Source organism: Cebus imitator, unplaced genomic scaffold (genome assembly GCF_001604975.1).
Source record: "Cebus imitator isolate Cc_AM_T3 unplaced genomic scaffold, Cebus_imitator-1.0 Scaffold640, whole genome shotgun sequence".
In the NCBI taxonomy this organism is placed as follows: Eukaryota; Metazoa; Chordata; class Mammalia; order Primates; family Cebidae; genus Cebus; species Cebus imitator.
In genome coordinates this window covers 353,481-359,772 of record NW_016107955.1, presented here as the reverse complement: position 1 = coordinate 359,772, position 6,292 = coordinate 353,481, and the positions used below count along the sequence as shown (strand labels likewise).

Here is a 6,292-nt window from a genome sequence, read left to right as displayed (position 1 = left end):
TAAAAAGTGACTGTCAAAATAAAGGTATCCAGTAGAAGATAAAGTCATAATATAGAATTAAAAAATCCCCAGCTACTCGGAAAATACATGTGAGAAGACAATCATCCAGGAGATCCAATATCCAACTAACAGGAGTTCTACAAAGAACAGAGAAAGTAAGCAAAGAAATAAAACAGCAACTTCTCAGAGCAGGGGCACACAAGTCTTCAGACTGAAAAGGCCCACCCACCAGGTGCCCAGGAAAGTAGATGAGGGAAAACCCCACTGCTGGGCACATCATTGTGACATTTCAAAACACTAAGTATGAAGAAAAAAATTAAGTTTCCAGATGTAGAGAAAACAGGTTGCCAGCAAAGGAATGAGAATAATATTAGCATGTGACTTCTAATCAGCAACACTACATGCTAAAGCAGTATCTTCAAAATTCAGAGGAAAAAATTGTTTCTGACATAGAATTCTAAAGCTAAACTATCATTGAAATATGAAGGTAAAATAATGATTACATATTCAGATATGTAAAGACCCCAAAATTTACCTTTCTTAAGAAGTTACTTGAAGATGTTCTCCAACAAAATGCACAATGTATCAGTCAAGATTCTTGGATGCAAGTAAAAGAAGCAGACTCTAGTTAAGCAGAAAAGAGATTTATTTTATTTTTAAGATGGAGTTTCGCTCTTGTTGCCCTGCTTGGAGTACAATGGCACAATCTCGGCTCACTGCAACCTCTGCCTCCCTGGTTCAAGCGATTCTCCTGCCTCTGCTCCCCAAGTAGCTGGGATTAGCATGCGCCACCATGCCTAATTTTTTGTATTTTTAGTAGAGATGGGGTTTCTCCATGTTGGTCAGGCTGGTCTCGAACTCCTGACCTCAGGTGATCCGCCTGCCTTGGCCTCCCAAAGTGCTGAGATTATAGGCGTGAGCCACCACTCCCAGCCTAGAAAAGAGATTTATTATGAAGTTATCGGGTAGCTCATAGAAGTCTGGAGAATCAGGCTGAGAACATGGAGTGGGAGCAAGGAAGGCAGGCAGGAGGAACCACAGCTAAGGGCCTACTGTAGAAATAGCCTGGTTAGAAGGCCGCTGTTGGTCCCCTACTATTCCTACCAGTGGACCTGATCCTACTGGCACATGCCACTGCAAAGGAGCTCCAACCATTCTCCCATCTGTTGTTTTGGTGTATTTGTTATGGACTTCAGAGTCCCTATCCTCACTCCCATTCTTCTGCCCAACTTAGTGAGCCTCTCCAGTGTAATTATGTATACTTTCAATCCATCTTCTGTATGTTTATTTAAGTGCACATCCATGAAAATACATAGTATTGTTTTACATTTCTGTAAATGGAATTATGCTATAAATACCATTCTGTTTCTTACTTTTTTTCTCTCAATGCTGGGGATTTTGGAGACCTGTGCATGTGGCTATATGTAAATCTAGTTTATTACTTTTGTTTTCTAGTTTTCCATCCTATGAATATACAGTTTGTTTATCCTGTCCTATGGTGATGAACACCTGATTGCTTGTGATTCCTCACTACTACAAACAGCGCTGCAATGAACAACCTCAATTATATTTTCTTAGGACGTGTGTATAAGAATTTCTCTGGAATATGTGCCCAGAAGCGGGATTGCTGGGCTGTAGGGTATACACATACTTAATTTCATGGGTACTGCCAAACTCTCTCTGGAATCCCTGTACCAGTTTACATACCCGCTCACGGTTGTCCTTTTCCTCACATCCTCATCAGCACTTGATAATATCTAACTTTCTATATGTTACCTTTCCTATAGTGACTTCTTGGTATTAATTTCATTTCTCTTAGCAGAGTTGAAATATCTCTTATATATTCATGTTTCCCCTTCTACAAATTATTCATATCCTATGCCCATTTTCCTATTAGGTTAACTATCTTCCTTTTCTATTTATTAATCTTTTGTCAGTTTTAAATATTACAAATATATTCTCCCAATCTATCATCCTTTTGTAATTCTGTACATTCCTGGCTTCTTTTTGTTGTTGGTTCCAGATTCAAATCCATGAACAGCGTATTCAGCCCGTGTTGCCTGGCGGGCCGGGAAAGAAAGTATCTGACCACCATCAGTTTCCATAGTGGGAAAAAGGGCCATGCCTCCCAATTTGGGAGGGATTCCCCCAAAAAACACCATGGGAAATTAGATGCTAGAGAACAGCAGAGTTCACTCCTTTGGTTGTACAACATCCGCATATAGCCTTCCTCCTGTACTTATGAGTTAAAAAAATAAAAAGCTTCCACCTAATACAGTACAAATATACCTCATATAACCAAACATGCACCCATCCCCTTTCCAGAATGAGAAAACCAAAAACATAAATTAGAATGCTTTCAGGTGCAAGCAATAGAAAACCCAACTCAAGCTGTCTTGAACAGTAAATGCAATTCATTGGCTCACTTAACTGAAGAGTCCACGGGCAGGGAGACTTCAGGCATGGCATGATCCGGAATATGGTTCCATTTCTATGATTCCCTTGGCTCTGCCTCCTCCATTTGTCAGCTCCATCCTCAGGTACGCCTTCCACATGTTCACAAGATGGCTAACAGCAGCAACCAGGCTACATGCTTCTTTGTTCTTATCCAAGGGAAGACAGGTCATCTCCTCTCTCAAAAGCTGAACAAAAGTCCTAAGCCTCATTGTGATTGGGTCATCCCTGAACCAGTCATCACTGTGGCTAGGAGGGTGAAATTACTCAGATCAGTTTATACCAGTAAAGGCCTACACCTAGAGCTGGTGGTGAGGTCAACCCCACTCATATCCCATAGTTGACATACAGCGGGAGAGGAGTGGAATGGATGCTGCAGAACAACTACAACATCCACCACAAGGGAGTAAACTAAGAAAGAGGAAGATATGGGGTCCAAGAAAGATTGGGTCCAACCCAGAATAATGAAAGGACGTCCCAGGATGACAGCTGTGCCGCAGGCCTACAGAGCAATCAGTCCAAATTGGAACAGGAAGACGAAGAACTCCAGGAAGAAGGTATCTGGGGAAAAAGGGGATTCAAATGATTTTATACTTTCCTTGAGAATTTGGAATAACTTAAGAAGCTGATAAAGTCGGACAATGCAAGGAAAAAAAGAAAGGCAATTAGAAACTCTAAGAAAAAAAGCTGTATAAGAAAAGCAATGTAATCCTAATATACAAATTGGATCTTTCTGGAACAATATTTATATCATCATAATAAACACTTTATTGCCCTTAAACTTTCAGAATGACTTACTGGCAAAGTATGGATGACTTAATTATGGTTATAGAACAAAGTGTAAATATTATTAACCTTGTTAATATAAAAGTAAAAGTGCAGATGACAGAAGTTAAGAGGGAGAAGGGGGAGAGTAAGTCTATTAGTTAAGGGTAGAAAGATAAGGAATAGAGGATATATAATTAGTGACATGGCTATATTGGAGGCATGGGAAGGGCATTTGGGTGCTATAAATAGCAGGAAGTTAATAATGACTAAAATTGATCAATAAAAGTTGATAAATAGAAAAATCTTTATATTGGCTGGGTACAGTGGGCTCACACCTATAATCCCAGCACTTTGGGAGGCCAAGGCAGACCAATCACCAGGGGTCAGGAATTCGAGACCAGCCTGGCCAACATGGTGAAACCCCATCTCTACTAAAAATACAAAAATTAGCTGGGCATAGTGGCACATGCCTGTAATCCCAGCTACTCAGGAGGCTGAGGCAGAAGAATCGCTTGAACCCAGGAGGCTGAGGTGGTAGTGAACCAAGACTGCGCCACTACACTCCAGCCTGGGTGACAGAGTGATACTCCATTTCAAAAAAAAAGAAAAATCTGTATATTATTTAGAGATATGAAGACAATTGCTGGAAAAAACAAAACAAAAAAAAACAAAACAAAAAAAAACAAAACAAAACAGATTTCCAGGTCAAGATGATAGACTTACCATGTGTTTTTCTCCACTCCCTCCTGAGACTCTGCTAAAATTATTGTAAAGGGATTAAAAAGGGTACAAATACACAATGATGAAGAGAGTGGGAACAGGTCCATCAGCAAAAGAGAGATTTCAACAAATTTCTGGAAGATAGGAAGCAAATGGAGGAATGGTGACTGATGGAGCATGGTAGAGGAAGCCATAGCCTGGAGTATGCATGGAGGTGATGCTTCAGAGGAAGGAGTTGTTCTTTCTCTGCAGAAGCCTGGAGTGTCTTGGTCTTGACAATGCCAACTATGATGAAGGATGGGAGTAAAATGTGGGGCTGAAAATAGGGATTTTAATGGGAAGGCTGCATATCAAACCATGAATCCCCTCCCCTTCCTCTGTGCACAATTCACAGCAGCCAGGTATCTACCCATTAGGCAAAAACCAGAGGGTTCTTCACTACAGCAACCAAACCACCTCAGGGAAAAGACGTTAGCATTCCGGCACTCAGAGATTCTGCAGCATAGCAAGTTAGCTCTCTTCTGGTCATCCTAAAGGAAGGCCACCAGTTGCCTAGCCCTTCCCCCATACATGGAGCTTCTGATCAGATTTTTATTGCTACATTCTTAAATATCAGCCAACAACTATGGATCACTAGGCATTTGAGAAAATACTGCAACTAGAAAGAGACCAAAATAAGTAAACAAGGGAAAAAATAATCACAAATGAAATAGATATTTCAAAGAATAGAAGGAAATATAAAAATACCTCTATTATTCTCAGATTCAAGATGATAGTGCATCCATAAAACAAGAACAGAATGCAGTAAGGAAAAGAAAACAAGATGAATACTAAAATTTAAAATGTGATTGCCACATGAAAAGACATGTAATAGAAGGGTTGAAAGATAAAGTTAAATCTTCTTTCAGAAAGTAAACAAAAACAAAAGGAAGAAAGGGACAAAGCTAGGGAGGGACAGAGGGAAAGAGGAAGGGAGAAAGATGAAAAATAGGAGAGTGGATAAAAAATTACAAAAAACAATTCAGGAGATCTAACATCTAACATTAAGGATTTCCAGAAAGAGAGAATAAAATGGAGAAAAGGAATAGATCAAAGACATAATATGTGAGAATTTCCCAGAGTTAAAAGACCTCAAAATGAAGGGATGTAACAAATGACCAGCACGATGAATGACAAAAGACCTGAAACCTAAACACATAATTATGAAGTTTCAGAATACCAAGAATACAATTCTTAAAAAATAACAGGAGGAGGGATGGATGGAATAGAACTACTTTTCCCTATACTTCCCACCAAGTACAGCTAAAATTGGACTTGGACATTATGTATAAACATAAGATTCTGAAAGGTGGATAGAAGGCGACAAACCGGGTAGGGAACTTGGTAGCAGAGAAGTGACATACTGGTGAGTTCCCTGAGTTTGTTTTTTGTCTCATATATCCCAGACTTAGGGCTGGAGGAGCCAACAATTACATAATAACTGCTCTAACACTACAGAAGAAAGCTGTAGTCCCACTCCCATCCCACCATCAAAGGCCAAGAGGGAAGCTTAGACTTCCACCCTCACTAGCTTTAAGTGGTCACCCCTCTCCCTTTCTGCTGGGGTGGTGTCAGAGAAGGTTGCAAAAGCAGCTGGAACTCCTACTCCCACCTAGCAGTAACTAGGAAACCCTCCTCGTGAGGTATCAATGGAAAGTAAGTGGGGAATCTGGACTTCCACTCCCAACTGGCAGTTATGAGGTAGTGTGCCCTCTCCATTGTCAGAGTGGTGTCTGAGGAAGCAAGCTAAAACTGAGTATTGAAATAAGATCTGGCGTCTCATAACGCAATACCAAATATGCCCAGTTTCAATCAAAAATCACTCATCAAGCCAAGAACCAGGAAAATATCAACCTGAATGAGAAAAGATGCTCAATAAACACAACACTGAGAAGACAGAAATGTTAACATTATCTGACAAGAGCTTTTAAGGAACTATCATAAAAATGCCTCAACAATTTGCTTAAACATGCTTTAAACAAGTAGAAACTGTCAGCAAAAAAAACCCAGACGATATAAAGAACCAAATGGGAATTTTAGAACTAAAAAATACAAAAAACAAAACAAAAAAAACAAACAACAACAAAAAAACCCCAAAAACCTCAACAGATAGGCTAACAGCAAAATGGAGAGGACAGAGGAAGAAACGATCTTGAAGACAGAACAACAGTAATTACCCAATCTAGAAAACAAACCACGGGGTGGGGGGTGGGAATAAACAGAGCCTCAGGGATCTGTGATGCTATTATAAACGATTTAACATTGGCCGGGCGCGGTGGCTCAAGCCTGTAATCCCAGCACTTTGGGAGGC

General features: G+C 40.1%; 1 long non-coding RNA gene across 3 annotated transcripts in view; it reads right to left on the bottom strand.

Moving 5' to 3' along the window:
- The window catches only part of LOC108295450, a 6,101-nt gene extending 2,514 nt beyond the window's left edge, over positions 1-3,587 (bottom strand). The window contains exons 1-2 of one of the 3 annotated variants that reach the window (XR_005198180.1): positions 2,427-3,587; positions 536-624 (exon numbers count right to left, since the gene is read on the bottom strand). This is a non-coding gene — a long non-coding RNA (uncharacterized LOC108295450). Of the gene's footprint in view, positions 1-535; positions 712-2,426 lie in introns of those variants that run through there. The other 2 variants (XR_001821411.2, XR_001821410.2) reach the window with 2 other exon arrangements.
- Between the last annotated feature and the right edge of the window lie 2,705 nt (positions 3,588-6,292).